This window comes from Chinchilla lanigera, unplaced genomic scaffold (genome assembly GCF_000276665.1).
Source record: "Chinchilla lanigera isolate Chin_1 unplaced genomic scaffold, ChiLan1.0 scaffold00020, whole genome shotgun sequence".
Taxonomy (NCBI): Eukaryota; Metazoa; Chordata; class Mammalia; order Rodentia; family Chinchillidae; genus Chinchilla; species Chinchilla lanigera.
In genome coordinates, this window is record NW_004955421.1 from 9,173,185 (window position 1) to 9,182,092 (window position 8,908).

The window sequence follows — 8,908 nt, forward strand, 5'->3', positions numbered from 1 at the left end:
ATATTCTGTCCTCATAATGGCTCATTCTGCTGTGTATACTTTCAATGAAATTTTTAATCTCCTGGATATGTGTTTGAATCTATTTTATGGATTACATTTATTTCCTATGTCGAGTGTTCATGATTTCCATTGTTTCCTAAGCTCCTCTATTATTTTTTTTATCTGCATCTGCTCTAGAGTCACTGAGCACATCTTTCATTATGGTAACCATCTCTGTAATTATCTGAGAAATTATTTCTGATCTGATGCTTTCTAGAGCCTCATTCATCTGTTTTGTTACTTCTGCTGTTACCACTTCAGAAATTCCAGGTGAGTGGCTTTTGAAGTGTTTCACTTCATTGGCACCTCTGCTTGCCCTTGGTGAATGTGAGGTTGCGCCCTGTTTAATTGTCTTTTCACTTTCTTTTCTCTCTTTCTTTTTTAAGGTTTAATTCCTGGATTGATGCCTGAAAATTTCTTATGGCAAGTAGATCTATTTGTAGTAGTTAGAACCCTTAGGAAATGACTACTTCTCAGAGATATGTTCTAGGTATAGCTTGCTTTTGGGTATTGAGTCTGTTGCAAGATCCTACCTCTTCAATTTATTGAGGCTAGGAAGTTGTTGTCTACTTAGCCAAGCCCCTTGTTCTTTGACACTGGACTATAGTATTGTTTATGACCCTTAGACAATCTCAATCTTGGTATACCAGGAAGAACAAATAATTAGAACAATTATGTCACTTTGGATAAAGTAGTACAATCAGCAATCAAAATAACACTAAACACAGATTAGAAAATGATAAACTGTAGTAACTGTTAATTTTCCACCTTTATCTGTATGAACTAGATTTGTGGCTATAAAACAAAATCTATAATGAATCAAATAATTGTACACAGTAAACAAACCCTCAGTATAGCAATTTTACACCCTGGGAAGACAATGTAAAAGGTGTTAGGGGGAATAATAGAGCAATAGAAGTAGAGGAAGAAATTAGAATCCAAGCTGTAGTTCAAAGGAAGACTTGTTGGATTCCAATACTGCAGATTTTGGAAGGAGACTAATCTTTTGTAAGTACAGAGTAAAAACTTTTGGAGCTTTTGCTTCCTTTATTGGTTTTTTGATGTGATTTTTTTTTCTCTTCCATTTCTTTTATGTTTTATTTCTCTTTTTCTTTTTTCCTTTAGTTTTCTGTTTTCTCTTTTATCTAGCTTTTTCTTTTGTTACTTGTATCAAAGGTAACAAAATATGATTAAGTACCTTTTATACCTTAATCACATACTTTATTTCACTTTTCTAACCTCCATCTCATCTTAAATAACTTAATTTTCCAAATTACATTTTTTAGTTCATGTTACACTATTTTACTAGTATGACCATTAAGCTTTATGAATCTATAGATAGTTAATTATATGCTTTTACTCTTGAATACTGTTCTATTGTTAGCAGAATTAAAGTTGTTCCCGTTCATAGATATTTAATGTAGGTCAATACAGTGAGCCCCTGACTTAAAAATGAGTTCCTTTCTGGGATAAGGTGGTTTCATGCATAAGTCCTGCAAATTGAGTTTCATATAGTATCTGTGCAAGTTTGCAACTCAAATGTTCATAAATTGGAGACTTACTCTATTTGGTTTGTGCTAGTGATTATTTTAGTATAATCATAGATTTCATTTCTATGGTTAGGGTGGTACATTATTTTTTCTTAGGGCATGTAAATATTCAATTTGTCTTTGACATTTTTATTATTGCTGATTTTATTACTATAGTCAACTCAATAAATTATTGCTATTAATTGGCTTTTTCTGTATGTCATTATATATAATGATCACATTCATCACAGGAAATTTGTACCTGTACATGATATAACTTGATTTCCCCCCCAACTCCACTACCTTCTCTTTAACTATTCTTCCCTTTTTTATTTACAAAAGCTTTGTTTCCATTTTTTCCTTTTGTTTCCGGTTTTCCCTTCCTTTCTTTTTTGCCTCCTTCCTCCCTTGTTCCAAATCCCATTTGAACATTTTCTTCCTATCTCACAATATCTGTTATGCATTTTGATCCTTACTTACACTTGTGGTTTCTCAAATCTGAGAAATAATGTGGTATTTACACATGTGTGTCTTATTTATTTCGCTTAAGAGTATGCTCCACCTTCCTTCCTTGTTTCTTTTCTCCCTTCCCCTATCTCAGTTGTTTCTTCCCTTTGAGCACTTTCTTTCTCTTTCAAAATATCTGTTTTACCTTTCAGATTTTGTTTACTCTTTCCACTTCTTACACTAGGGAGAAAATGTGATGTTTACACATGTGGGTCTTATTTATTTCACTTATGAGTATGGTCTCTGGTTGTACCCATTTACCTATAAAAACCTCTTTTAAACTAGGAGGTATGATAGACATTGTGAAATTATAGGAAAACACTCAAGGGCAAAGGGCAACTGGGATGTGGGAAAAAGAGAAGGAAAAGAAGGAGAAATTTTGTATGTATGTATATACAGGATAGTTAACATAATTGTTCTACTGTCTTCTATTTCTTTGCTGAAAGAAACTGTCAATGAGTCCTTGATTGATCAATATTGCATATCTCTGTTTTCATGAGAAACCACTTTGAAGATATCAATATGTAATACAACAAGCATTGTTAATTTCCTACCACTTTGTTTGTAACTCTGTATTGTCTGTACTGTTCTTTTGCTATTTTGTAAAAGGTTGTCTGTCTATGTTTTCCTCCTTTTATTTTTAAAATAAAAAAAAAGAAAACTATATGATGTTGGCCAAACAAAACAAAATGAAAAAGAAAATACAATAAAACAAGGAGAGAGAGAGAGAGAGAGAGAGAGAGAGAGAGAGAGAGAGAAAGAGAAAGAGAGAAAGAGAATGAAGAAAAGAAGAAAAAATGTCCACTTTAAGGTATGCCTCTGCTGTCACTGGTAAACAATGTGTGGAGAGTCCAGATTCATGTTGAGTAATTCCAGGAAGCCAGCAGTAGCTTTACAGTGGGTTAGTGCATAATGCCAATGAACCTGCATCCTTATTTCACCTGAAGTTCAGGCTGGTTTCTGGCTATGAGGGTGGAACCAGAGAGATTCAGCCTGTAGCAGTCAGCACATCTTCTACAGGCTTGAACTCTGCTGTGTGACACTAGATGGAGCCAGCAGTTGTTCTGAGTTCAGTTGCTCATTCTCCAAAATGGCTCCATGCCAATCACCCTCTTCCATAGGATATCTAATTCTACAGCACGCACCAACCACCCAGTGCAGTCTGCCATTTCCACTGCTCTGTTCCACTGCTGTGTCTCTCCATGGAGGCCTCTGGGGTTGCCATCAGTGACTGAGTGTCTGCAGGTTTGAACTGCCCCCGCCCCATGCAGTGAGTCCTGGCTCAGAGAGAAGGTGCTATCTGCCACCTCCTTTTCTTGCTTTGAAGTTTCTGTCTTCACTCTTCCTGTGGGCTTCAGTTCTTACTTTAGATCCTTCCTGAGTCCAGGGAACCCACTTCCCTCTTCTTCTATTCTTCAAGTTGCTATGTTTCAGTGTGTGGACACCATATCTCAGAGGTTCTTTCTCTGCTGCTTACCACTTTGCCATCTTCCTGGGACCCTTGACTTTAAAAGTGAGAACAGAAGATCAGAAAGGTTAAGCTACTTGTTTTAGAAAGGGTCAGGACCAGTTTCTAGCTCTCTGGACTCCACTTACTTTGTGTGAATTAAGCACCCATGAAATAGTTAGCTGTGTGCATCTTGTGCAAGACTACCAAAGTGACAACCTAGGCACCTTTAAAAATTGCCATATTCTTGCTGAATAGGAGATATTCACTGTAGTATATAGACACTAATGAACAACAAAGAGTTAGTTACTAATTAGGTGACCTAGTACCTGAAGGAATCAAGTAAATGTTGAAACATCTTTGGATAAAACTTAACATTTATTGCTGCATCAAAGGAAACATGGTTGATCTTATTTTAGGAAAGGGAACAGTAGGATCCTACTTTTAACCATATGCTTTGCTTTCTGGGGCATATTTAGTACTGATTTTGTTTCATAACTCATGTGCTTCCTTAACTGCATAGATTCAGGAACTGGATAAGAAATATATTCCTGTACTAGCAGTTCCTGTCTGCTCATTTGTATCCAAACAATCTTTCATAGCTCAAATATTTTCAAATTATATAGTGTTATATTTTAAGGCCTTCCTGAAGTCAGTACTTTAAACAATTCATTTTGGCTGTGTATTGTTAGTAGAACAGTATGTTAAAAATGTACACATATTGAAATAACTTGACACTTTCCTTTATAATTTAATAGTCACTCACTGAAAGCATTCAGATTGATTCTTTCCTTGAGGAATATGAAAAAGAGCTTCTGAGTATTTTATATTTAAAAAATGAAAATGGCATATAACAAGAAAATTGCCCACTGTAGGTCAAAACTCCTGTTACTATAACTTATACCTGATTGTTCAATGAAGTAGGAAGATTTGAAGTAAATGGCTTTTGAAACACATCAACCCACATTGATGTGATGAGCCATAATGATATCTCTCATGAAGCCATCTGCAGATTTCAGAATGAACTCTGGCCAGGCTCCCACAGAAGGTGCTGCATTTGCTGTTTAATTTACATAGGGTGTGTTGCTGCCAAATACCTCTTTGTGCCTGCGATCTGAGAATGAGATTTCTGTGTCCAAACCTTTTATTTTGGATTCACTTTTAAAACCTGTTTAGGAGAGGGTACAGATATTTACCTTCTTTAAAATAGTAGACTTTTGTTAGTTGCAGCTACATATATGAGGTACCTCCATTTGATAGATAGGGACTCCTGCTGAGAGCTTCAATTTTTAAAACTCGTCTTTCAATGAGGAAGAAAAGGAAAATAATGATCCAATGACTGTGGGAATTTGTCTGACAACCAAGAGCTTGGGTATTCTTACTTTGATACAAGCCTAAATGTCATGTTGGAACTTCTTAATGCATATAGCTTATGATATTTAATATGGTGAGAGTATGTTAGATATTATACTTTTTGGCTGATGAGATCTTTTATCCTGTGGAATTGCTTCATATCATGATCATGGCAAGTGTCTTAAGTGTTAACCAAATATATGCACAACCTTATTTTTTATAATTTTCTTTTCCTTTTGGTTGCAAGTAAGAATAAATTCTTCCTTCATAATAGTACCCTGATTTCCTTTGAGAGACTGCCCTTCACTATTTCATATAGCATTTCTGGGAGGGCAAATTTTCTGGTAACTGTCTTCCTCCATACACTCAGATGATTTTTGAATCATTTTACTCTCTGCTTCCAGGAGGCTGACATGTGACCAATCTTGGCAACCTGATTTTCTTCTTTCTCAGTGCTTTGAATCTTGAAGAAGTGTGTAATGGCCAAAGTACACTTGGATATCATTCATCATGGGAAACAGCTACAATGGCATCTTTGATTGCTTTGCCAGCAATGTGCTTGCTATGATTCCCATTTTTTGGTCTCTGGAGTTCTCTAGATTGCTGCATGATACAAAGCCTGCTTCTCTAGGCTCCTGTTGGTTCTATGAGATGCTCTACAACCCAACGTTTGCTTTTTATTTATTAAATTAGTGCTGTTGCTTGCATCAAAGGATTTTGATGGATATTCCTAAGTCTAGTTGCTTAAAATGAACTCTATTCACATTTATCAGTGAAGCACCTGGAGGAATATACAGGGGACACTAATGTTAGATACTTGTTCTGATCCTTAGATTCTCTCAAATGCTACCTATACTTTTTACCACTTGATAGTTTAAGAAATGCATGTCCTTCTTAGACTTAATAAAACATGCAATGGATTTCTGTATAATGAGTTCACCCTAAGAGTTGATGTATTCTTTGTGACTATGGCATAAACATAGAATTATTTTTACATTCCAGATTCTCATGTAGCATACCTATTTACCTTCTATTGCCAAAATTCTCTCTTACTTGGAGAATAGCATCATGCTGTTGACATACTCTTCAGATAAATGCAGTGATTTTCCAGGGCTATACATTATCAATAAACAGTAGTTTCTTAGAAGAAGACTGTTATTCCTACTCCTAATGGCTCAAAAAGATGTCTCATTCTTTGCACATAGTAGCAGGAAAGGGCATATCACTGGAGAAATCAGGATGGCAAAGACCTGTGACCTGCTTCTCAGAATCATCTTCAAGTTTTATTTCTTATAGATTAAATTGTTACTTGGTTTAGATAACAGCAAGGGACAGAGTTAGAAGTTGAAGTTGAAATCAAATAGCATGCTTTCTATTTGAAGAATGGAGTTATTTGAGAAAAGTCCTGTATCATCTTCTTCTGGCAATAATAATATTTTCTAAAACCATTGCATTTGAAAGCAAAACAGGGCTTGAAAAACATCTGTGTATAATAACATCTTATTTTATCAGCAAACAAACTGAAGCCCATAAAATTTATGTGATCTTGTTTAGATTATATAGCTGGTTATATTGTACCTCTCTTCCTTGGAATAAATGCATTCCCTTGTGTTAAAATTAGGCAAGGCATAGCTGCTAAATGGCTACCTCTCTAGTTGGTTTTTAGGCTAGAAGGTTTTGCTTCTTGTCATTTTTCTGGTGATGAATTATTTGGGAATATCACTTAGCTGTATTGCTTTTTGTAGAAGCAGATAGATCTTTTTGATAACATTTTCATTCTTTCTAAATTTTTTATGGACATGGAGCTCTTCAGCCCTGTAATTCAAATGTATATTGTTTTACATCAGAATTTTTTTAGAGTTATGAAGTTAATCTTGGGGTAGAATAAACTATGTGTATTTAGTCCTTGCACTTATTTCTGTACACAGTTCCTAAAACCCTTGGAATCTCTAAGCGATATGTGACTTTTTTATATTAATGAGTTGATTGATGTCTAGCAGCTCCTAAATAGTCTCAGGATTTAAACTGGTCACCAGAAAGACCAAGGCATAATTAGAAGATTGAAACTTTCAGCCACACCCCGTATTCTCTGGGGGAGGGAAAAAGGTCAACAGATTGGGCTAAGCACCAGTGGCCAATAATTTAATCAATCATACTATGTAAGGAAACCTATATAAAACTCATATATGATCATATTTAGAGAGCTTCTGGATTGGTGACCACCTCAAAGTGCTTGGAAGGTAGAGCAATCAGAGAGGGCATGGATATGCTTCATACCTCTCCTCCCATTTCTTACCCCTGCGTATCTCTTTCATCTAGGTGTTCCCGAGTTTTAATCTTTGTAAAACATAGTAAGTAAATTTAAGTAAAGCATTTCTCTGAGTTCTGTGAGCCCTTTTATAAAATTATTGAAATGGAAAGTAGGTGGAGTCCTTGGGACTTCATAGTTGCTATCGTTTGGATATGCAATGTCCTTCCAAGGCCCATGCTTCCAGTGTGGTGCTACTGGGAGGTGGTGGCACCTTCAAAGGAAGGGTCTAGTGGGAGGTACTGGGGGCATGCTTGAAAACGGGATTGTGTGACTCTGGTTTTTTTCTTGTTTGTTCCTGGCCATGCAGTGAATGGGTTTCCTTCTTCATGAACTCCCTCCATGACATGTTGCTATATAGGCTCAAAACTGTAGATCCAACTGGTCATAGACTGAAGCCTTCACACTTTAAGCCAAAATAAACCTTTCATCTTTGTGAACTGATTTGCTCAAGTAGAAGGTCAAGTACTCTGGTCATCCTATAGTTGTGATTCAGATCTGAAGAGAGGAAAGAAATGTAAGACTGAACCCCTAGCCCTGTGGAATCTCACTCTACTACTGATTAGTTGGTATCAGAATTGGATTGAATTATAGGACACCTGGTTGGTATCTGGAGAGTTGGAAAATTGGTTAGTGTGGGGAAAACACAATGCATTTTGTATTAGAAATGTAAGTAGCAAAGAGAGAAAGATTTTCTGATGTGAAATAATGACATATCTTTTAATGTAGTTAAGAATTTTTAATTTGCCTATTTATAATTCTGATTTTCAGACATCACATCTTCTTGGAGGATATTAAAATGATAACATGGCTAAAATTGATGAAATTTATTAAATGTTTATTATGTGTCAGGCACTACTCCGTATGCTAAATACTGTGTATGAATTATTTTATGTAATCCTCAAAGCAACTCCATAAAGAAGGCAATTTCATAGATGAGAGAATTAAGGCTCAGAGAGGTTAAATAGCTTGCATTAAATCACCCAGTTAGTAAGGAATGGAGCCAAAACTCTTAGGAGAAGTGACATAGCTAAAATAGGTTGTGGTGGCTTTTCTCCTTGGCTTTTGGTGCTATGAGTATTTATGAAAAAGGTGGCTTGTTAAAGCCTCACCAGAGAATTTCACAGGAATGAAATGTATGCAGCCAGATGCTAGCATATTACAGAACATGATTAGCTAGGTGAGACATAGGTCCATGTGACAAACATGGAAGAAAGATGGAAGGAATAGAGCTTCTCTTGAACTCTCAGGTTTGAGAAACCAATAAAAACTTGGTCACATATTATGTGCTTGTTTGGCATTTTAATTATTTCTTTGTATGTCCTCTACTTTTTAAAACTTTCATTTGGAGCTTATATTCCTGGAATCTAGCTGTTATCTTGATCTTAATTACTTTACATCGGTCAGCACAGTTTCTTGATGATAAAGGTCACTTCACACAGTGGTTATTGACACATACTTTGGTATCAGGGTTTGACTCTCATGTCCTATCTTTACCTGCTAGACACCCTTAGTCGTAATACTTCACCATTTTGAGCTTTGATTTCTATGTTTGTATATGGAAAAAAAAGTAGTAACGTCCATCTCAGATTTATGGGATAAAGGGTTTCAGGGCTCCTTTTCATACCTGACATTTAGAAATGGATATAAGAGGCAACTGTTATCACTACTGATACCACTTGGACTTCTATTATTAAAGTTGTTCATTTAAAAGAACGGATGTTT